General features: G+C 35.4%; 1 long non-coding RNA gene across 1 annotated transcript; it reads left to right on the top strand.

Annotated features, from left to right (window-relative positions):
• The first annotated feature begins 291 nt into the window (after window positions 1–291).
• Window positions 292–2,902, top strand: LOC122757610. The gene is made up of 2 exons (XR_006357710.1): window positions 292–605; window positions 1,146–2,902. It is a non-coding gene; the product is annotated as an uncharacterized LOC122757610 (long non-coding RNA).
• The last annotated feature ends 11,332 nt before the right edge of the window (window positions 2,903–14,234 follow it).

Here is a 14,234-nt window from a genome sequence, read left to right as displayed (position 1 = left end):
GGCGAGTTGTGCAGCAGCTGAGCAGAACCCCTAGATAGAGCCTGGCAAAGCGCTCAACATTCAAAAACTCATTCAACTCTTCAAACTTCAACCGAAATTCTCAAACGCTCACGTTGCTTGCAAATCATCATCACAATATAAGCAACAGCAAAACTCTAATTCGCAGTCCATACATTTTTTTATTGTTTTTTTGTGGCAAGTGCAGTGCTAAATATCATTAATAAACAAAACAAAACAAAACAAAGTTCAAAAAAAAAAAAAAAAAAATAAAACAAAAAACAAAAAACAATTATTACTCGCCAAAGTGAAAAAGAAGAAATTTTGAAAATTAGCTCCAGCCTAAACTATTTATATTATTTTTGGTTTTACCACTTCTTTGGCGCGAAAATTCCAAGTTTCTGGCGTCGCTTTTAGTTTGCACAACATTTTGTGTTTTCTTTTTGTGTTTGGTTTTTATAATTTTTTTTTTTTTATTTCTCTACTACTATTACTATTATTTTGCCGGTGTGAGAATTTGTTGATTGTTTACGCACAAAATGTGCACAAAATTTTCATTGGACTCGAACGACTGAAAAGTGCGTCGTTCTCAGGACCTTTCCACAACAGTGAGTACGATATCATAAATATATCCCAATTTATATTCGCTTGTCGAAACCAAACAAAACTTTCCAAATATTTATTTGATAAATGGGTTTTTCTAAAAAAAAAAAGTAAAACAGTATTACAAAAACAAAGTTTTTGCAATTCATTGTAGATGAGAATGTGAGTGTTGTGTGCATGTTTTGGGGCCACAAAAAAATGAAATTAGTGAAAAGGCTTTTCGGTTTTTATTATTATTTCATTTGTTGTGGGCCCCCAGTGCTACCCCAGGGCTTGCAACATTTCTGCGTTATAGCTAAAAACATATTTGTGGCCAGTTTTTGTTGAAGGATTTTGTTGTCGGTTTCAAATAAAAGCGTGGAAATTATTCGAAAAACATATTTAAGCAGAAATTTGTATTGTGATAGAAGTTCCTTTGTTTTCATTAACTTTTTAAAATATTATATGATCTATTTCTTTTTCCATTTCATTCCAAATAACTTTTGGCATCTGTAATTTGTGTAAAATGGGAAATGTTCTACTGTTCTCTCTGCTTGCATATTTAGCTAGAAGATGCCAATTGCAATTACTAAACGCAATCATGATAGCGTTACAAATGGGCAAAGTCAATGAAAATTGCTAGAAAATCTCTGGAACTACAACAACAACAACTGAAGAACCAACAACTACTTTGACAACATGAAATCATATTGCTTGGCACACGGGATTTAAGAGGGTTGATCCATAATGTTTGCAACAAAAAGTTTCGAAATATTAAAGTTAGAGAAAATAATTAAATATTTGTTAAGTTTATTCATCTTCTGACAATGACTAGTTAGAGACGATATATATGGATTTATATAGCATATATATAATATGTCTTTGTTGAAACGAACCACAATTACTCTTGTTTGAATTGAATATATTTTTTATATCAGGGTTTTTTTTTGTAAATCTAAGAGAACAACTTAGCCTAAAAACTAAGGCATCTTAAGAATTTTCAGTCCCTCACAGCTTTGTCAGTACTTATGGTTAAAGGGGTGTGTATAAGTACAAGCTTAGCCAAACTCCAGGTTGAGCGAGAGCAGGAGCAGAAGCTAAAAAAAAATTTTTTTTCAGAAAGTAATTCTATGTGTGACTCGTTTCATTCTTTATTTCTGAATTAGAATTTGAGTTTAAGCATTGCTCCTTCAGGCTGTCAGCTTGGAGTAGAGCTAAGTAAGTGCTTGCTTTGCAAGTTCTAGAGCAGCCCTCGTAGCCACACAATTGGCATTTGGCAGCTTCTCAGGTTTGCCGGTGGTTTGGCTCGTTAACCGTTAAGCTCGCGTGTGTGTGTGGGTGCGTGCCTAGGCATGGTGTGCATGTGTATTGTTATAGGTGAGCGTGTCTCTGTGCGTGCGTCCTGTACGTGTCCTTTTGCTAATCGCTGCGTTCAAAGTGTTGCGCGGAATATAAGTGCAGCACAACGCTTTCTGGCGCGTGACCCCCAAAAACACGCGACCGCAAGCGCCAGCATTGCATGTGCAGGAGCAGGAGGAGACGGAGAAGGAGGAGGAGTGCATGCGAATGTGATCTTTGATTTGGCATCAGGCAGCGGCGACGGCAGCGGCGACGGCAGAGGCGGCAGTGGCGGAAATATGGCAATGGCAAGCATATGTACGTGCAATGGGTATTCATTGCGTGTCGCCACCTTTTGACGCCAAACTTTTCAAGTTAGTTCAACTACAGCCACAATTTGTGCACCGTTTCGCTGCAGCTGCAGAGCTTGTTGCACGCCGTCGCCTGTCTGCGGTTGCCACTTTTAAGTTCTACCCATACATGCACTCAGATGTTGAGCTCTTTTCGTGTCGTTATTTGTTTTTATTTATGCTCATTTTTTGTTTCCATTTGTTTTCCTTTTCGTGTTTCTCCTTTTTGGCATTCAACATTTGTTTGGCTGTCGCGAAAAGTTGCCAAGCGCCATAACTCATCGGGGTGTATTTGCTCGTTAAACTCTTGCAAAGAAAATATCAACTACACTAATTAATTACAGAGTTTAATAAAAAAAATAAAATAAAATATAATAAAAATAAGCAAGAACAAAAAACAAACAAAAAATTCTCCGAAATTTATGACCCTAAGCAAAATTTCAAGACGCATTAAGATGATATTAATTATGTAGAAAGACTTGGCTTGACATGTGACAGAGGAAGCTCTCGGAGCAAGAGGTTCTCTAGTTGAAGGCAGAAAAAAAAAATAAAAAAAATTGTATGAAAATTATAGAGGGAGATAAACACTTGCAGATCTTGAATAAAAATGAAAAGAAATTAAAAAAAAAAAAAAATACATAAGAAGGACCTACAAGATCGACAGATGGATGGACAGGACGAGCAGGGACAAATCGTCTCAGCTCGTCTCGTTCGAATATTTGAGAAATGAGGAAATTAAATTTATTTTTGAGCACCTCATAAATTCAAATTATTCTTATCACAAAAAAATGTTGAAAACTTTTGTTTAAAGTACTGGAAATTGGCAACAAGCTGATTAAAGCCAGCAACACAAAAATTAATTTATTTTTTTGTTTTGTTTTGCTCTGCCAACATATTTGCATGCTTATGTTTTTTAATTGAAATTCTTGAGCTTATCTCTAGGTGGGTGTGTGCTCGTGGCAGCTGTCAAGAGCTGCGCAGTGACACTGAGTTGGGCAACTGTCTGGAAAATTATCAATATGATGAACACACGTGTGCTAAATGGCTAAAACGTTTTCCTGTAAATGCCAACAACCAGAAGCTGATATGATTCCTACACCAACTAAGGCGGCATCCCTAACGAACAACTGGTTCACACAGAGCCCCGCTGAGAGTCATCCAATCCTGCCGTACAGATATAGATATACATAGATATATTATATTGACTCGTTGACTCGCATATTTGATAACTAACATATGAACAGGGTCATTCTTTTATCGAACTGACCAGTCAATCAAAGTCAATAAATTGCCTTACTCTTTAAGCCACTTTTTGACCTATAATTGAAGGTTGAACTTCAGACTGTGAACTTTCACTAGACAGCCAAGCTGACAAGTGGGTGGCCTGAGGTCATTTATGAATGAGTTTTATAATTCGCTGTCCAATGTACTCAAAGATGCCTTTAAATATTTGAGCATTTCCATTAAATATTGATTGGCTTAAATGCACAAAGGTTTGATCGGGTCGTAGCATATCGTCAGGATCTATTGCCAAAAGTCTTTGATGTCTTGCAGAACAGTTCGCAGTGTCTTGGCTTGGCATATAGATTAACATTATCATTATATACATATATTCATATTTTCATGAATAGGTTTCTGGCGCTGAGTTACAAAGCAGACGGATGTCTCATCACTATTTGCTTAATAATTGTTTATATTTTAACTACAGTTTGTTATTTATATATATATTTTAAATTTTAACTATAATTTATTATTTATGTAAAATTTTTAAATCCTATTCATAAATTATTTAAATTTAAAAAAAATTTGTTTGTTTTTATATCAATAAATTTTAATTTTTAGTTTAATTATTATTATAAATTTTTTTTAGTTTTATTATTATTATTATTATTTTTTAATATTTTTTGTTTGTTATTATCATATAATTATATAATATTATTTAAATTTAAAGAATTTGTTTATTTTTGTATATCATTAAATTTTAATTTTGAGTTTTATTATTGTTATATATTTTATAACTTTTTGTTTATTTATTTATTTATTTTTTAATACTTGTTTTCTATTATTAATTTTTTTCTATTATTAATTTGAATCTTTCAAAGCTTAGTCATTAACGTTAATATATGTATATTATTATTATTATTTGTTGCATTCTTAGATGAGCCGCTGTTAATTGTCAACTTCTACAGGGTATCTATTAGCCGTGCCGGCTGCAGTCTTGCACTTTTACTTGTTTTGAAGTTCAGCTCTTTGCGAAAAATTCGCATAAAATATTCAATTTCAATTTTTTACGTTCGCTCTAAAAAACAAAACAGAGAAAAAAACCAATGAAAATACTCAAGCATACGCACACATACATATATGAATTCACATATATATATATATATATATATATATAGATGTATATATATATAAAGAGAATATGATAAAAGAAAAGAAAATAAAAGAATATTCAAAACAAAACACAAAAATTTTCGCTTGTTGCGTCCTGTGGGCGATTGCCCCGGGTCGCGCTGGTGCTGGGAGCTGCGTCTGGGGCTGGGAGTGGAACTGGGACGTGGAGTGGGAGTGGGACGAGACTGAGATGTAGACACGGCCAGCAGTGGTGGGGCGTTGGCGTTAAGGTGCGTGGCGATGCGTAAAAGCACATGCAGGCATTTGATTGCAGATTGTGTTACGTACAATATGTGAAAAAATATATATAGATGCCATATGCATATATAACATTTATAATAATATATAAATGTGTATTTTGTATTTTTATATATTATATTTTGTTTTAAGCAAAGTCAGCAAAGCATATAGAGTAGATTTTCTAGAGCTTCTTAAGTATTACATCTCTTAACTATTGACTGTCGATGCAGCCAAAAAACTTTGCCATCTTATAGCGTAATAGAACTATAGATTTCATAGAACAGGCGAGTCTCGATAATTTAAACAAGCAAGGGGATCTGATTTTTTTTGTTGATTACACAGAATTTAAATTATCGAGAATCAAGGGGATCGAATTTTTTTCGATTTATCGCGATTTTCGATTTAGTGGGGTTCAAATAATCGAGACTCGACTGTATTAAATCTCAAGTCCACAGGCAATGCAAACTTTAATATCCTTTGAGAGACTCATACAACTCTATCGGAAAATGTGAGCGAGCATTTAGCAGTGGTTGCTGCCCCAAAGCAATATGCTTGCTTGTGCAGTTTGTTGTGCCTATGTGTGTGTGTACTAGGCTGGCACATGCATCGTTGCCAAAAGTTTACGTTGCAGAACATCTCGAAAACAACAAAAATGTTCTTTTAGTGCACACAAAACAAAACCAATTAATAGAAATGGACAAAGAAACTGAAAATGAAATGAAAATGAAAATGAAATGCAGCACGCAATTTCTATAGATAATACCTATGGCTATAATATGCTTCCGAGTCTTATTGTTGTTGTTTTGTTGTGGCTATTGTTATGATTGTTATTATTGTTTCTGTTGTTTATTTGTATTGCCTGACTGCATCAATCACAATGTGAAATAACGATAAATGATTCGGGGTCTCCACAACTAGATAAATATTATATACCATTTTTATCGAAGTATACATCTATATATTTCATTGTGTGTATATATATATATTTATATCTACACACATCGGTCAAACCTTTGGCAGTTTAAGTGGAAAACAATGTTTTTATATTATTTTTATGTCTGATATCAATTAACTGTTTCATCAGATTGATAATATCTATATAAGATTAACGATTCGACCATAATGTACTCTCGTGATTGCAAGACGCCCGATACTTAACCAATTCATAGCAGCAATCAATATGAATATTAATATGAGTTTGAAATTATTTCCGTGTCAACTGAGTTGAATTGTATAAGTTTGCAAAAACTATTTACATATGAAGAACTTTCTGAACAGAAACTTTTGATGAATGTAAGTGGAATATAGCTTTATTTATCTCTGTGTCATTTACATACGTCAAATTTTGGTATGAGTGATACACTATCCATATCATAGTCGAAAGCGTTTAGGCAATGAGCTATAACTCAGTTTAATGTGAATGCACTGGTCGGTATTGCTCGACTTGGAACACATTTTGTCAGCTATATAAATATGTATGGATTAAAGTTCATTTTTAGTATAATTATAGTGCCAAACTAAAAGAAACTTGAGATAAGCAACTATAATAAAATTTCATATTAGCTCTCTACTCGGGAATGCTTGACTAGGAGATACTCCGTGGTTCACTTTGCGAGAACTGAAATGACTCCTTGACATGTCGATCGAAATAAATCTTTATGGTGATTGACTGACTGGAAAGCAGTTTGCTTCATTTGATGTTCACTCGTAATATTTTTAGAATTTATATCCAATTTTTATTTATTTATATTTTAAGCATTGGAGTTAATATAAAATTAAAACTAACTTTTAATTTTTAAAACTGGATACTGGAGCCTTTGGTTTTATTTCTGCTCGATTTTACGGCATTTCTTTGTAATCTAAGGCCAATACGAAACGTTCATAAACAACTTTAAATTTGTTTCTAATTAAACTACATTCTATAATAATTTACAATATTAACTTCATGCCCTACCTTTGCTTTAATCCAATTTGATTTGTCTAAAGATAATCAACTCCGTTATATTATTATTTGCCTAAATCAGCTAGTTCAGGTCACTCGGTTCTGAGTAGTTTCGCTTTGCCCAGTAGAGGCAATCAAGTTTTCGGCTAGCTGAATAAAAAACATTTAAGCGAACTTTGATGCCAAACTAAAATCTATCTGATCCGAGAGTTTGGTAGCAAAAGTAAAGAACAGAACTTGCTAAGTAAATATTCCCGGCATCGGCATATAGTATAACAGCCTTCTGCTCCTTCGTCTTGGCTAGCTGAAAGTTGTCGGCGCAAGTTTTGTGCTCACAAATTGAATTTGTATCAGAGACGCGGCAAATACTATTAACCTTATCTATACAAATATAACTCCATTTTTCATTCATTTCAATCAGTTAAGCTTCCCGGGTGGAGTGCTCTTACCAGTTTGTTTGTTTTGTTGACTCCAGCGCTTCAAGTGTTGGATAGCGTACGAAACTTGGACTCGAATTGTCGAGTTGCTGTTTTTATTATTTACTTTATTTGTATTTTCATTTTCTGTTTATTTTTATTTTGTCCGCTGTTGTTGTTGTTGTTGATATTGATGTTGATGTTGTTGTTGATATTGTTATTGTGGTTGTTGTTTGATTTTCGTGTTGAACGCTGTCTGAGGGCAAAGTTAAGTGATTGCTGTTTTGGGGGTTTGTTGTTAGTTATTTGGCGTTGTTTTGCTTACGGTATTGGCACACATTGAGCCATATTTGGTATTGGCTTTTACTTACTCGGTCGCTGTCAGGATCCTTCAGCTGCGTATGTGTGTGTGTGTGTGTGTGTGTTTGTGTTTATGTATTGTTACGCTTTGGCTAAATATTGTAACTGTTGTTGCCGGTGCTCACTGAAAAGGTTAAATATCTTGGCCCAAGTTGCAAACTAAAGAGCCCATTCGCTGGGCTATTTATTTATGCTCAAGACGGTGCACACATGGCGTATGCTTTATATGCGCAACATTAAAGCCACGCCAGCTAGAACAAAGCAGTTATGAGCCTTTAACAGGCCATAGCAACGGCAACGGCAATGGCAACGGCAATGGCAACAGTAAACAAGTATGTTGCCCCTGTCTTAGCAACCGCTATGCCCGTAATAACTAACGTAGTTTGCCCAAGCAATTTGGCACTTGTGTGTGTGCGTGTGTGCGCTCTATGCTACGGGCTAACTCGTTCACAACTCGACGCTCCTTAGCCCAGACACACACTTTGTACTTTGTCGTTGCCACCAGCCATCCAAGCAGTCCGACAGCCAGACAGCCAGACAACCAGAAAGCCAGCCAGACAACGAGCATGTATAATAGCCAATATACGGCTGCAGGAGACAGTGGGCCAGTCCTTTGATATGCATCGATGAAATTTTGGAAATCAGAGTTAAGCCAATTACGCAAAGTCCTTAGGCATTTCAGCTAGCAGTGGGCAGAAACTGAATAAAAAATATGTTGGAAATTCGAGTTGCATGCATAGCTTATTATTAATTGAATGACAGCGTTTGGCCACATTGATTGACACGGCATTTGGCGTTTTCATTATGTCGACCAATTATCATAATTGAAGCTAACTGATTTATTTAATCTGAGCCAACAAAATCAATAAAACAATTGAAACTTATCAGCGTTTGGCGGGCGCTAGCTGAATAAAAAAAAATATATACATATATATATAAAATAATAATAATAATAATATATAAAATATATATGTACATATGTATACTGTTTCAACTTCATTGGAATTTTGTTTTGATTTTTTTTTTTTTGCAATGAATGTGTAAAATGCGCCCAACTGTAGCTGTTGAGAAGGAGCGTAGGGAGGGGAAGGTGACGACGCCCTGTGGGCAGTAAATGATTGACGTACTGATCCATTTTGCATGTGAGAGTCTTATAACAGCTGCTGCTGCTGCTGTTGCTGCTGGCCAATGATAGATGCAAATGGTCAGGCAGCATAGCTCCAAAATTACGTATACGCCACACAGCACTAAAACTGAGAGAGTGGCAATTGATTGAATCATTGAGTGAGTTGATCGGATACGCTATTTAAGCGGTAAATGGCTATCGTAAAGCGTTAATCGCTAATGGCTAATCGTTAATCGTTAATCGTTAATCGAATTTGCCTTTGTCAAATAGACAAAGCGCATTTATTTAATAAACATAAACCAGAATACGATGACTAATAGTAAAATAAAAAAGAGGGAGAAAAGAAAAATCGAGCTAACGATAACAAAAGCGCAGACAAATGTTGTCCCAGTTTTCTGCGTGTGAGTGTGTGTGTGTGTCTGTGTCTGTGAGTATATTTGATAACAACAACAGCTACAACAAAGCAGAAAATAAGTCTATGGGGAATTCCGTCGCGTGGCCTGCTCATTGTTGTAGCTGTGATCCGAATGCGAGCGCATAACAAAAAAAAAAAAACCCAAAAAATAAATAAATAAATAAAAATGCTTTATCATACTCTGGCCGAGGGGTATAATTACTTTGCTACAACAAAATTGCAGCTATTTAAGGCAATATGTAATTGAACTCTGTTTAGTATAATTTGTGTGTTTCTAGCATGTAGATTATAGATTATATATTTTATGCTTAGAGTTACAGTTTGGTATGCATATCTAAAGCTGACATGCTTGTACTTGCATGTTTCAATTCGAGTAGGGATGGGTTAGAGCGTATTATGAATATCATATATGTATGTACATTTGTATATAAAAAATTTTACTTGCTGCTAGGATACAACAAGCCTTACTTTGCCATATGCTATACTATCTTTAGAAATACAGAAATAGAATCCGGCTATAGTGTCCGTCGTTATACTTGGAGTACGCTTTAACCATATAGGTTTACTCGTATACAAGTAAGTTTGTCTAGAGACCAGAATTTTTATCTCAATAACCGTACGAACGTTATAAGCGACGTCCTTATAACCAGATCCAACTGTATATCTTAAAATTTCAATACTTAGTTCTGTGTTCTATGCAGCTCACAGCAGAGTATACAGTGGTCGTTGTATTGCATATTGCAGCTGTTTCTGTCTTCCCCCCTGCTCCACCGTTGTTCTTTCTGTAAATGTTTGCTGCTAATAATAATGCTAGTTTCTTTTTTATGTATTGTGCGCATTAGCTGCAGACAAAGAGTCCAGTTCGAATAGGCAAATCTAATAAATAGCTGTATACATATGCAACTCTACTACAATATAAAACTGTAGTAGAGTGAACTTGTCCACGACAAATTGGATAGATTTTTTAACAATGCTGTTGCAGTTTGTATAGCATTAATTGTATCAAAATTCTCTGCACTCATTAGCCAAAGCAGAGCGAGGCACTTCAAAATCACTCCTGGCTTCGTTTGAATTAGACGACTTTTGTTATCTCAGTTGACGTCGCCTTCAATTCCACTTGAACTTGTTTAGCACAAGCAAACAATAAGTACTTAAAGCTAACTCTTGTCCAAATCGCAATTGTCTCGAAATAGAAGAGTAAAAGTTTTGCTGCAAAGGAAACTCAAACAAGCGACGGCTGCTAGCCAATTGTAATGAACTTTCAAATACTAAGTGAGCTGGGGTATGAATTACTTGAATATGAAGAGCATGCGAGAGTTAAACTAAAAGCAATCGATGATTATATTAGAGCTTGTTCTTTGGCACATTGTAGTTAAGCAACTGAACTGTTGTTCAGTGTCACCAAATGATTATTTACAATAATCTTTCAGATATATCTAGTTCTTTTGAATCCTCTAATGATTTACACTGCACAGATTTGCATGTCAACTGCGCAGAGCTAGTTCGTCTGAACAACACTGAGGCTAAGCGATACAAGCTATGAATAGTCAAGCATTGATATGCCATCAAGTGATTATTTGCATTGAGCTTATTAAGAGATGAGTTTGCCTTCAACTAGTTCTTTTGAACAAGTTCTTGCCTCTCCGATTCTGGCGCAGCTTCGGCCAATTAAGAAACTGAATGGACTTTGGGTCAGGATATTGCACTGCACGCTGTTGGCCAGCCAAGGCCATTTCCAACTGAATGTCAATTGTCTTGTACAACAACACACACACATATAAATAAATGTATGTATGTGTGTGTAAGTTGTTCTGCCTGCTCCTTACATATATAATTGTGTGTGTGTGTGTGTGTGCTTTTTCTTGTTGTTTTTAAGCAGTCTATATGCAAATTTGATGAGCTGCCAACATTGCAATGACTTGTCTCATATTTAAGCCAAGTTTTTACGAGTGTGACAGCCACACATACACTGATAGACCCCCAGCCAGAGCATAGACTCTGATAGCCAGTTGCTGGCCTCGGACCTTCTGTAGGCATTACGTGCTCAACACTTTTACTTCAATTATTCATGCGACAAAGGGGCACAGCGGGACGATTCAGTCGATGGCGGAGGTGAAAGGTCAAGTGTGTGCGCATACATGCATGTATGTGTGCACGTATGTACGAGTGTGTGTGTGTGTGTGTGTGTATGTGTGTTTGCTTGTACGCGTGTTGTCTGAAACTATGCAATTAAGTCACATTGCAAGACATAGAGACACAAAGCAACAGACTAAGACAGAGACGCAGACAGAACAGAGAAAGAGAGAGAGAGAAAGAGCAGATTGTGAAGTAGATAGAGATAGGAGCTATGCGCATATAAATTGCTTTGATGAAGATATGCAAAAATCGACATGGACATCGTAAGCTGCTAACTAGCTGTCAGTGAATGCTAGCCAAAATTTAGATGGGAAGCTCTACAAGCACACACACACAGACACTGTGAGACACAGACACAACCACTTGCAAACATACAATTATATACACACACACACACTCACACACCCAGCAGCTGCATCAAGCAGGAGAAAAATGCCGTTTCATTGGCATAGAATTTGATTCTTTTGCACACATACCCAAGGCATACACTCATAAATATTGTTTTGTATATATACTATGTAGGTATATCTAAATACGTCTGGAGTAATAGGCTTAAAATGGAATTTTTATGTTCATCCATTCGTTTATTTATAACTTCAAAATGGGGGCAAAGGGCAACGTCAACGGCAATTGGAGCTTGTGGGTGTTTTGGACCCAGCTAAATGCAAATTCAATAGTTCCTTGCCGAAAAATTTAAGCTATTTTTTTTTTTTTTTTTTGCTCAGAGTGCGAACATTTTTCTATTTTATGTAAAAATAATTCCTACTTCGAAATTGACAAGCGCCTAAAAAAGACATAAACGTAAATCTAACCATAATGGAAAGTAAATTTGATTTCAAGTTTATTCTTATAAAGAGTATAGCCGTTGCTCTTACAGGTAATCTTTCAGATGTTGGCATAAGATTTACATAAGCATTTCTTTTTTTATTTTCTGTTTAACTATATATAGATTTATCGATTTTGGCACTGAGTAAAGTATTTTCAAGTATTTTCATTGCAGTCGTTTCAATTTGGCTGCTGAAAATTTGGGGCTCTTTAAGAAAACTGAAAGTTGCATTTTGTTAAAATAAAAAAAAACAAAAAAAATAAAAAAGAATTAATATAAAATATACTATTTATTTAATGGATTAAATAGAAAAAAATATACAAATACAACAATTATTTAAGCTGTTCTTTATTCTCGCTCACTCTTTAAGCATTATTAAAAGTATGTAAATATGTATATAAATATAACAAAAATACACTTTCCAAAATTGCAGAATCTCAAGCCGAAAATAATAAAATAAATTTAATGCTACTTAAGCATAAAATCTGATTTCATTGTCTGAATTTTGCAAATTTAAAATAAGCCAAAAACAATTGAAATTTCTCGCAACTAAATTGGTCAACTGTTTTAGCCATATATCTTGTTTGCGAACTTGAATGGCACTAAATGCGTCTTACAATATTTAGGGCTTGGGTCAAACGGGATTAGACCCACATACATATATCTAAAGGTATGTAATACATACTTTGTATGTATGTATGTATGTATATAAAAATGATTTCCTTGGCTCTTCGCTTTCCTACCAGTTTATTTTCGTTGAATATTTGGCCAATTGATGTTTGCAGCAGTCTACTTAAGTGGCCAATATAAGCTGCATAAATGCAATTTTGTCATCGTCTCTGTTGTTATCGTGTTTGCTGCTGCTTCGGCTGCTGCTGTTATGGCCAAATTGAATAGATTGCTGCAGGCATTGGCCAAAAATCTGTGTTTGGCCATGCGGTGCAAAGCTTAAGTGGTTGCCAGCAAAATGGCTTAGTCAAGCGCAACGTGCAAAACGCTCGAACCAAAATTAAAGTCGTTTGTTTTTTTTTTATCGAACTGGTGCTGTTGGAAATCCAAGCAATAGAGGAGCTCACTGCATAGATTAAGGATATGCGAGTAGAGTGCTTAGTCAAAGCAAGACAATAATCAAGTGAGAGCTCTTGCTCTCTCTCTCTCTCTCACTCTCACTCTCACTGTCTGCATCATGCATATCTAGTTCAACCTTTTAGATGTTTTAGCCTGAGCTCTGACAAGCAATATGCGTGCCAGATGAAGAAGCTGCGGGGGGAGTGCTCAAACGTGAACAAGTTTCGAGTCGGAACAGGACAATCATCAAGGATATAATAATAAATTGAAACGCTTGAATAAATATTTTCTGTCTGCACATTCAGATCTGTCTTACTCAGTCTCTCCCTGTCTCACTCTCTCCAGTGGCATGCCTAGCTTAGCCGTACCAAGGCATTTGCATTTCGGCAAGCTATTCACGCTCACTCTTTAAGCTTTTTTAGTTGTCTTATTCATATGCGCCGTGGCACACATCTGTTTCATAGCCGTGCATTGGCTCCTGCCTCGTGTGTGGCCGTTGATGTATTTGTTTTATCTGACACTACTTGATGGCAATGCTGGCAGCGTATACAATCGTAAACTTGACTAGATTTACGAGGCGTTGAACTGTGCGAGCGTGATAGCCGTGCGACCTAAGGATTTTTTTTTCCCTTTTCTTTTCTTATGTTTTACTTGTTGTGTTTTTCTTTTCCATTTCTGTTCTTTTTGCTGCATGACTAAAAAATGAACTCAAATGCAATTTATCAAAGTTATACAAGATGAATAAACTGAAAGCAGCTAACAGGAGGTAAAATACATAGACATAGGACAGTGCCTGCTAGACTTTTAGATATCACGCATTCTCGCCGATTTCATATATATTTATTTGGAATTTTTTATTATTAATATTTATGTATTATTTGTTATCATAGTTTATTTATTTTTTTATTTATTATTTATTTATTTTTTAAAGTTATAATAATATATATTTTTATTGCTGTTGAATCTCTTAGATAATTTTTCTTAATTTTGGTTATCTTTATGTTAAGTTCTCTATGTTAAGTTCTGTCCATAGACTTTCTCCAG

The sequence above is a fragment of the Drosophila mojavensis genome, unplaced genomic scaffold, assembly GCF_018153725.1.
Source record: "Drosophila mojavensis isolate 15081-1352.22 unplaced genomic scaffold, ASM1815372v1 contig_136, whole genome shotgun sequence".
Taxonomy (NCBI): Eukaryota; Metazoa; Arthropoda; class Insecta; order Diptera; family Drosophilidae; genus Drosophila; species Drosophila mojavensis.
The sequence above is the reverse complement of the archived record's forward strand: the minus strand, read 5'-3'. Positions and strand labels throughout refer to the sequence as shown.